Below are 10774 nucleotides of genomic sequence, written 5' to 3'. Positions count from 1 at the left end.
CAGACATATCTTTCCTTTTTTTTTTTCTTTTTGTGTGTGTGAGTGTGAAAGTGCCGCGGCTACAGATGTGTGAAGAGCTTTGTGTAATGTTTTGTGTATGTGTAAGTGATATAGAATATATGTGTTATTAAATAGGTATATATATGTGGTGAGCAGTTGAATAATACATAAAGAGAAACATTTCTTGCCCCTTAGTGATAAACATATATGAGCCTGTTTATGGACTTTGTAAAGTTGATAAAGAAAATATATGAGCCTTTCTTTAAGGACTTTTGATAAATATATATGAGCCTTTTTCTTTAAGGATGTTTGATAAATATATATGAGCCTTTTCTAGCCATTCTTTAAGGACTTTTGATAAAAATATATGAGCCTTTCTTTAAGGACGTTTGATAAATATATATGAGCCTTTTTTCCAAGGACGTTTGTGCATTTGATAAAGGATATGAACCTTTACAGGACTTTATATAGTTGATAACAAAATGAGCCTTCTGAAGGACTAGAGCCACAGTCTGCCTACAAATACATGAACACATCGAGAAAAGAAAAGAAAATCTCCTGCTCTGAATTGGAAGGAGGATTTGTGATTTGTTTGATTGGCGTGTGGGTTTTTTCTTTTTCTTTTTTGTGCTTGGGGTGTGTGTGGCGGTGATTTCTGTGAATCCTGTCTGGTTAAAAGAGCAGATGGTCTTGTTGGGGTGAAGGGAGACTCTGGTTCTTGATGCAAGAAAAGAGGTTTTGTGTTTCGACTGCTGAGAGAAAACAGCTTTGATTTACGAGTGCGTGTAACTGCATTGAGCTGGGCTGTCCCTACGGGAGCCAAAACAGGATGTTCACTCGCTGATGACCAGTCCATACAGGAAGTCTTTGCTAAACTTAAGAGGTGGAGCAAGGGGTGGTGCTTCACACAAGAGTGGAATTTAGTTAACTCCTCCTGACAAGAGGGGCTGGTGAGCCCCCCCTCTACTCTTTTCTCTCAGTAGTTAGAAGAAAGATAAAATAAAGTTAAATAGATAAATAGAATAAAAATAATAAAATTATATGAAAATTGCTTTATTTCAAGTGCGCGCGAAATAAAAAAAGCTGATAATGTCACACTGAATTGTATTACAGTGTGCATAAGAATTTAGAGTGAACCTAGGACACTAAACTCTTCTGTTGTTCTTTTTCTTTTTTCTTTCTTCCTCTCTTTTACTATGCTGAGTGAAAGCTGGGGAAAGACAGAGAAGATGGAATGAGTCTGAACTGAATCATCCATAGGGCAGATGACAAGACATCTGGCAGATCTTCACAGACACTGAGGCTTGCGGATGACAACGTTCTGGAATCCTGAATCCATCCAAACCAATTAAAGGCCAGTACGGTTTTATCCACAAACTCTTTCAACAGACCTCACCTGCATTTACCTATATGTCTATAAATTTAGTTATATGTGTTTAGCTTGTTTTCACATATGGGTTTGTAGTAGTTATTTTTTCATACATTGCATTTGCAATTATTTAGTGAGAGACTTGGCAACGGACTGACCAATTAAGGCATTTGCCTAATTAATGGGTTAGGGTTAGGGTTAGGGTTAGTATTATTGATTAATTGATTGATCACATATGGAAAAGCTGATTTGATTTAAATACTGTTGAGTTCTGTGATATTGGTTTCATTATCTGGGTATGATTTATCTATGCTGTTTTGAGAATGAACACTGATATAATTTTGATAATTGAACATAAATGAGTGTGATCAGATGCATCAGATGGTGAACAAGTGAATTGGCTTTCACAAGTGGGAAGCGATTGGTCTCCTTTGGGGTTGGCAAATTCAGCTGTTGTTGGTTGAGTGTGATTACACGGTGCTTTGTAAACACATTTTTAAAATAATTCAATTTACAATAAAAGAAAAATAAGAGGGTCATTAGGATGTCAAAAATGGATACTAAAATTACAAAAGTAATCACTCCTATTTATGTAGTGCAAAAGAACAATCCTCTTATTAAAGATATTGCAAAAATATCAGGAAAATGGAGCAAGCGTTGGCCTGACATTGAACAACCATGGCCAGTTGAAGGAACTCTTAACCCGGATGTGATTAAAACAATGCAGGTGCTTGTGTCCACATATAAAGTAAATCAAAAGAAAGGCAAGAAAGGAAAGAGACGCATGGAGAAAAGACAAACAGAACTTGGCATTCTGCAACTGTTCGCAAAGGAGGGACAGACATGGTTCGAAGCTGCAAAGGAAAAAAGAGAACAAAGTAGACAAGAAATAAAGAAAAATGAAAGGAAACAGAAAAAATTGATGGAGAACATTACCGCACCCTTCTCACATACAGCATCTTTACAGAAGCCCCCGCCTTATGAGAAGGAGGTGAAGTTCACTGATGTTTATCACCAGCTCCCAGTGATTACACAGGAAGGCAACTATCTCTGCAAAGATGAAGATGAGCAAATAATAGAGATGGGTAAGGCTAAAACAACCATCAAGATGTATCCGAGCTCCAACAGTACCAAGAGAAGGAACCGTCTGGGAAGCAGACAACAAGTCAGAAGTCTGGAAATAGGAGAAGAGATTGGGAGTGACTCTGACGAAGCTATTGGAGGATACGACCCAGCAGTCAGATGGATGTTGGCTAAAGCGGAGAAAAAAGGAGATCGACCAGTGAGGAAAATGTCACCAGGAACGGATGACACGAATGAAAGTGAACAGGGTGAAAGCGATGAAGAATTGGAGAAAGAAGGTCCTTCCTGTTTTCAACCGTTATCAGCCAGTACTGTGGTAGGAGATGACAGAGGCATGGTTTTAAGAGAGATTGAGAGGAGTATAGACAGATGCTTCGAGGACATAAGTGACTCCACCTGTCCAGAAGTTCAACAAGTATTGGGAAAACAATTACACGAATTGCAAATAACAGAGAAGAAACTCCAGAAGAAAAAGGCTCAAAAGCCAGACACGTTGAGGTATGGGCTACGTCCAAGAAAAGGAAAGAGACCCAACAAAATGTGTCCAGTGATAATTCGAGGACAAAATTTAGAATACAAGCCTTGGCAGAATACAGATATGTCTAACATACTTGAAAAGTTACCCACTCTTCAAGATGGAGCACATCCATGGATCTCAAAGCTGGAAGAGGTTTTGGTGGGAACACAGCCTGCCATGGGAGATATTAAGAGACTTCTGGCTAGCCTCATTGGAGTCCCAGCTATGGAAGAGATCCTGCAGACGGCAGGCCTTAACAGATACGTGGCAACTGCAGTATATGACCCAGAATTGTTTGCTGCAAGCAGAGGTCGGATGTGGAGAGCATTGAAAGATGCTTTTCCAACAAATGTACACCCGGACAACATCTTTATCGAGGCATTGGGCCCACAGGAAAATCCAAGAGCTTATGTGTCAAGAACTCATCAAGTGTGGAGAAATGTCACAGGAAATGATCCAGAACTGATCAAATGGAGAAATCAATTCTCTGAGCTAAAATACAGAAGGGGCTGCCTCTACAAGTGAGGAGCAAATTGGCCGAAGTGGTTGGTCTTGGAAGCATGACCAAAAGTGTCTGAACGGACCACATAGCACATCAAGTGGAGCTATATCGGAAAAAGGAGCATGACCAGAAGGAAAAGGACCAGGAGACTCTCAGAAAACTCAACCAAATACAGTTGGTGGATAACAAGAAGAAGGAAAAGAAACAAGCTGTGGTTATGCAGAGCCAGTCACAATCAAATCAATTACCACCACAACTACAGCAAGGACAGATTCTGGTTCTACCACCTGTGGTCCCCACTGTCTCCTTTCCACAGCCAGTTTTTGACCAACCACAAACATGGAGAGGAAGAGGTCAAGGAAATTTAGGAAGAGGAAGAGGAGGAAATTTCCAACAGTCTCAAGGAGCGTGTCATAATTGTGGACAACAAGGTCATTTTGTACGTGACTGCTACAGGCTTCAGAGGAGGCTTCAGGGGACAACCACAGCCACCCAGGGGACCGGCGAACCCTTACAGGGGTCCGGAACCTGGTTTCTAGGGGTGCCCAGAAGACTCGAAAGGGAGGTGTCAGCTGGTAGTATCAGGGCCGGAGCAAGATCCAAAAATAGAGGTGAAAATAAATGATAAGGCATTGGAAGTAATGGCAGATTGCGGAGCAGCTTTCACCTGTGTTCGGCCTGAAGATGCTATACATCTCCCCATGTCTGACCAATTGGTACGGACAATCGGGTTTGAGGGTGTGAAACAGCTGATTCCTCTCACAAAACCAATTGAGCTCTGCTGTAGAAATCTGAAAATCACACTACCTATTTTGGTGTCAGAACATACGCCCATTGCACTCTTGGGAAGAGATGCTATGTGCAAACTAAATTGTACAATACGGTGTACACCGGACGGCTGTCTGGTGGATGTGCCACCTGATGTCTACCACCAATTATTTATCGCACCAGAGACCGAGACTTCTTCAGTATATTGGATTGGAAATCTTAGTCCAGAGCTATTAGAGCCAGCCAAGATGTGGGAGAAGTTCTTTGTGGCAAATATGCCTGATGCTAAGCCCCCTGGGTATCCACATCACTGCACGTTGAAATATTTCAAGAAAGCTGACCAATTGGATCCAGAAGAATGGTTGAGTAGTCAACCGAAGCATGTTCAGCTGAACTCATGCTGCATAATTGTGGGACCACAAGGAGCAGCTATGAAGATAAACACCAATGAATATCTAAAGAAAGAGTATGGCATTGAGAAAAGTGTGCCACATGTGACTTTAATGGTGGCTGAAGGATTTGAGCAGAAGCATATAGGAGAAATTATGGCAGAAGCTGAGGAAGCCATTTTTTCACCAATAAAGGAGAATCTTGCTATCTGGATAAGTGAAGAACAGAAGTTCATGAAAATCTTGATTTCAGCTCAAGGACAAGGACAACCACAAGTGATACAGATGACACATGAGTCAATGTTCAGCGCTAAATTGGACTCAGACAGCATGAGAGAGGAGATGCTGCAACAAATTCCAGAATGTTTGTGGTCACGATATAGTACTGACATCGGACTTGTGAAGTCAGCCCAACCGGTGAGAGTTGAACTGAAACCAAGAACCAAACCTCCTTGGAAGAACCAATACCCACTAAAGGAGGAGGCAATCAAAGGGATTGAACCACAAATTGAAGGACTGTTAAAAGCAGGTGTAGTGGAAATATGTTTGGATCCTCAGAGCAATACACCTATATTGCCTTTAAAGAAACCAGATGAGTCCTATCGCTTGGTACATGATTTAAGAGCGATAAATGAAGTGGTGCAGGATTTTCCAGCAGATGTACCAGATCCACATACCTTGTTAGCCCAAATTCCTCCAGAGGCTACACACTTCACAGTGTTGGATTTGTGTGGAGCATTTTTCAGTGTTCCACTGAGCGAAGAAAGTCAAGGATTGTTTGGATTCACATACAAAGGACAAACCTTCAAGTACAAGAGGCCCCCTCAAGGATTCAAATATAGCCCTCACATTTTCAATAAAGTGTTGCAGGATGACTTGGCTGGGATTGATCAGATCTTGAAAAGTACTGTTATTCAGTATGTGGACGACATCGTCATCTGTTCATCAGATAAGGAAACATGCCATGAGGACTCAATCAAACTGTTACAGCTTTTGGCAGACAAAGGACACAAGGCCTCTCAGAAGAAGCTACAGTATTGTCAAGAAAAAGTCGTTTATTTGGGTCAAACAATAACCCATGGACACAGAAGCATCTCTGAGAGTCATTTGGATGCCATTCGAACGGCACCAAAGCCTAGAACAGTCAGAGAGATGATGACATTTCTTGGCATTGCGGGATATTCTTCAGCCTGGGTAGAAGATTATGCCTGCCTAACAGGGCCTTTGAGAGCCATGATAAAAGAGACTGGGAATGCTCAACTCCATTGTAACCTCACCTGGACCCAGGAAGGTCTTATGGCATTTGAAACAATCAAACAGAGGCTACAAGAAGCTCCAGCACTAGCACTGCCAGACTACTCTAAGAACTTTTTGCTGTAGGTGGCTACGTCTACTGGAGGCAAATATGCATGTGCAGTTCTTTGTCAGCCAATAGGTACAGGGACAAGTCCTCAACCTGTGTCGTATTATTCTACTGCCTATTCAGAAGTAGAATCGGGGCTACCACTGTGCTACAGAGCAATGGTGGGAGTTTATCTAATGTATGAGAAAGCATCATCAGTAACTATGGGTTACCCAGTGACAATTCTTACCCATCATAGTCTCAGAAATCTTTTGAACTTCGGTAAATGTACATTGACTATGTCTAGGCTAAGAGACTATCATAGGCTCTTAGAGCAGGAAGATGTCCCCTTAGTAAGGTGTGTCACGGTAAATCCAGCTGAGAATTTGCCAACACCAAAGGATGGGGAGCCACATGATTGTGTTCAGGAAGTAGAGAGATATGCCAAGCTCAGATCAGACTTGCAAGCTTTCCCACTTCATGTGTCAGATGTGGAGTATTGGACTGACGGGTCCTGCTATCGAATAGGAGACACATTGAGTGCTGGTTATGCAGTGGTCAAAGCCCAGGGAACTGAATTTGTTGTTGAGAAAGCAGAAGTAATACCACAACCTGCTTCTGCACAGCTTGCTGAGCTTGTGGGCCTGACTGAAGCTTGTCTATTGGCCGAAGGCAAGCGAGTGACAATATATACAGATTCGGCATATGCACATAATGTGTGTCATTTATTTGGATCAGTGTGGAAAAATCGAGGATTTAAGAAAACTGATGGTTCTCCGATACAGCATCATGCCCAAATAATGAAATTGTTGCATGCAATGATGAAACCAAAGGAAATAGCTGTAGCTAAGTGTGCAGCACACAAAATAGACACGTCAAGGGTCAAACAAGGTAACAAAGCGGCTGATGAGGCTGCTAAAGCAGTTACAGGAGCAAACAAAGCAGGCAAGGTTCTTCTGGTCACTCATGAAGTGGACTTGGAAGATAAAATCACGCTCAGAGATGTGATCGCGATGCAAGAGGCGGCGTCAGCCATAGATAAACAATTATGGTTGGCCCGAGGGGCCACACAAGATTCTGCTGGTCTGTGGAGAAATCATGAAAGACTGATGGTAGCACCCCCTGACCTACTAGGTCTGATGATTCAGGAAGCACATGGGTTAGCCCATGTTGAAAGGGGGGAGGTAAGGAGAAAAATCACGAAAGAGTATGGTTTTTGGGCACCGTACTTGCTTGAGCAAATTGATAATGTCATAGGCAGATGCACAATCTGTCTTAAAAATAATGTTCGGAGGGGTGTGTTGAGTCCACCCGGTCACATTCCAACTCCGACAGGTCCTATGTGTGTGTTGGTCGTGGATTTTGTTGACATGATAAGACCAATAGGAGGTAAAAGATACATGTTAGTCATCGTGGATAGATTTTCACAGTGGCCTGAGGCATGTCCAACCAAGTGAAAAGATGCTCAGTCGGTTGCCAAGTTCTTGTGTCTTGAGGTCATAAGCAGGTGGGGACTTCCAGATCGGATATCCTCAGATAATGGGAAAGAGTTCTTGGATAGAACAGTAAAATTAATTCTGCAAATTTTGGGAATCAAACAACGTTTAGGAGCTGTTTATCATCCGCAAAGCCAAGGAGTTTGTGAAAAAAAGTAATGGTGTGCTGAAAAATCGCATTGTTAAAATCTGTCAGCATACAGATCTGAATTGGGTAGAGGTGTGTAGTTAGGAGCTAACACTAGTAGAGAAAGATCTATTCTGAATATCTTATTCCGTCATTTACTCAAGGCTATTTTTGACTGAGAAAATGCATGGACAAAGGGGGGAAAAGGAAAATGTTAATCATATATTGAAATAATGTTAAAGTATAATGCAAAAGTGAAATTATTATACTGTATTTGATGTTTGTGCAAGATACTGGCTGGTGATTCTTTCTTTCAGGACCAGTCAGAGGATGGCTGTGTCCAGAGATCCTAACAGCCTAATGGACTTGAACACTCAAACATGGACACTCGAAAATGGAGGATGGAAATGGACGGAATAGATGGAATAGATAAAAGGAATATGCTTCTGTATATGGAATAGGCAATTATGTATATACATTTTACATTTACATTTACATTTAGTCATTTATCAGACGCTTTTATCCAAAGCGACTTACAAGGGAGAATAACATTCAGCTACATTGCGACAGAGATTAGTGTAACAACAACATTGGTGTAACAATAAATACAATAAATATACAGATATGTGCATTATAGTGGCATGTGGATAAAGTGAGGTAGTGCTTGAGATAATACAGCACAGTATACAACAGTACGGCGCAGCAATACGGCATCACGAACAACCCTGAACAGTGACACAGTATGCGGTACAGTTCGCTACATATAGTACAGTAGGTAGTGGAGCCTATGTGTATGGCTCAATGAGGACCCCTGGTGAGGTCAGCATTGACAGTTCTAATGGCTTGCGGGAAAAAACTCTGTCTCAGTCTCTGTTCTCGCTGCGTGACTGCGGAGGCGCTTGCCTGACCGCAGCAGCTGGAACAGTCCGTTGTTGGGGTGATAAGGATCCTTCATGATCCTGCGGGCTCTGCTACTGCACCTCCTGGTATATAACTCCTGCAAGGGGGGGAGGGTAGTTCCAGTGGTACGTTCAGCTGAACGCACCACCCTCTGCAGGGCCCGCCTGTCCTGAGCAGTACAGCTCCCAAACCAGGCAGTGATGTTGCCTGTCAGGATGCTCTCCACTGCTCCAGAGTAGAAGGACTTGGGGATCCTCACCGAGACCCTGAATTTCCTCAGCTGCCTGAGGTGGTAAAGACGCTGCCTCGCCTTCCTCACCGGAGTGTCTGTTTGTAAAGTCCATGTTAAGTCCTCTGTGATGTGGACTACTAGGTATTTGAAGCTGCTCACCCTGTCAACAGAAATCCTGTCACCAAGGGCACGTGCGGTCTCTATTGTGGTCCTCGCCTACAGTCCACAATTGTCTCCTTAGTTTTGCTGACGTTCAGGTGGAGGCTGTTGTCCTGGCACCAGAGTGACAGGTCAGCCACCTCCTCGCGGTAGGCCTTCTCATCGCAGTCTGTGATCAGGCCCACGACCACGGTGTCGTCAGCAAACTTGATGATGGTGTTGGAGCTGGACCTGGCCACACAGTCATGTGTGTACAGGGAGTACAGTAGGGGGCTGAGGACGCAGCCTTGGGGGGATCCTGTATTCAGGGTGAGGGAGCTTGACATGTACTTCCCCACCTTGACCACCTGGGGGCGGCCTGTGAGGAAGTCCAGGATCCAGGTGCACAGCGGAGCATTCAGTCCGAGCTCCTTCAGCTTGACAGCCAGTCTGGTGGGGACTATGGTTTTGAAGGCTGAACTGTAATCGATGAACAGCATTCTCACATAGGCCCCCTTCTGGCCATCCAGGTGCGTGAGCGTGGTGTGCAGTACCTGGGAGGCCGCGTCATCCGTGGATCTGTTCTGCCGGTACGCGAACTGCAACGGGTCCAAGGTGCGAGGGAGGGAGGCGCAGATGTAATCCTTAATCAACCTCTCGAAACACTTCATGACCACCGAGGTGAGGGCCACCGGACGGTAGTCATTCAGGCAGGTTGGAGAGGCGATCTTCGGGACAGGAACGACGGGGGACCTCTTGAAGCAGGACGGGACCACTGATTCTGCCAGGGAGATGTTGAATTTGTTTTTGTGGTCTTCAGTACTCGCCCAGATATGCCGTCTGGGCCCGCAGCTTTCCCGGTGCCCACCCACATCAGAGCCCTCCTGACCTCGTGCACGGACACTGAGAGTGCGCGCTCGTCCCCAGCGGTGTAACTCCAATTAGCCGGCGAGCTAGTGGTGCTGTTGCCAGACTCGAACTGCGCATAAAAGGAGTTCAGTTCGTTGGCAAGGGAGGCGTCCACACTCGTGGCTGGGGAGGGGCTGCTCTTGTAGTTTGTGATCGTCCGCAGCCCCTCCCACAAGCGTCTTGTGTCCCCCCGCTCCATCTGTAGCTCCACGGTGTCTCTGTACGTCCGTTTAGCGTCCCTCACCGCCCTCCGCAGATTGTACGACGCCGCTTTGTAATTGTCAATATTTTCGGATACAAGACCGTCGTTGTAAGCGGCCGTGCGAGGATTCAGAGCGCAGCGGATGGATTTATCAACCCACGGTTTCTGGTTTGGAAATATCTGAACTTTCACGGGAACCAGCGAGATCGTGGCGTGGTCAGATTTCCCGAAAGCAGGGAGCGAGACGGTCTTGTATCCGTTCTTGTACGGTGTGTAGCAATGGTCCAGAGTTCTGTCTCCCCTGGTGGCACACGTGATGTGTTGGTGGAAATTAGGCAGAACTTTTTTCAGGTTGGCCCTGTTAAAGTCCCCAGTCACCACCACAGCCGCGTCCGGCATGTTTGTTTTGAAAATCCGCACAACACATCGTCACAGGACCGCGACAGAGCTGCGTCGGTGTCCGCTTGTGGTGGGATATAAACGGCTGTAATGATGACCGTGCTAAATTCCCTGGGGAGATAAAATGGACGGCATGGAATGGTCAGCTGTTCCAGGTTCGGCGAACAGGAGTGGGAGAGAAACTTGGTGTTGTCGGGGTTACACCAGCGGTTGTGTTACCATTAGGCAGAAGCCTCACCTTTGGATTTCCCGACTCTCCGTTCTGTCACCACGGAACACGGAGAAGGACTCGGCTGGACGTATGGCTTCATCCGGCACTAGTGGGTTCAACCATGTTTCCGTCAGACAGAGACGCAACAGATCCTTGTGTCTCGCTCAAATTCTAATCCTCGCCCGAAGTT

Source organism: Zeus faber (genome assembly GCF_960531495.2).
Source record: "Zeus faber genome assembly, chromosome: 14".
Lineage (NCBI taxonomy): Eukaryota > Metazoa > Chordata > Actinopteri > Zeiformes > Zeidae > Zeus > Zeus faber.
This window is presented reverse-complemented; position numbering follows the sequence as displayed.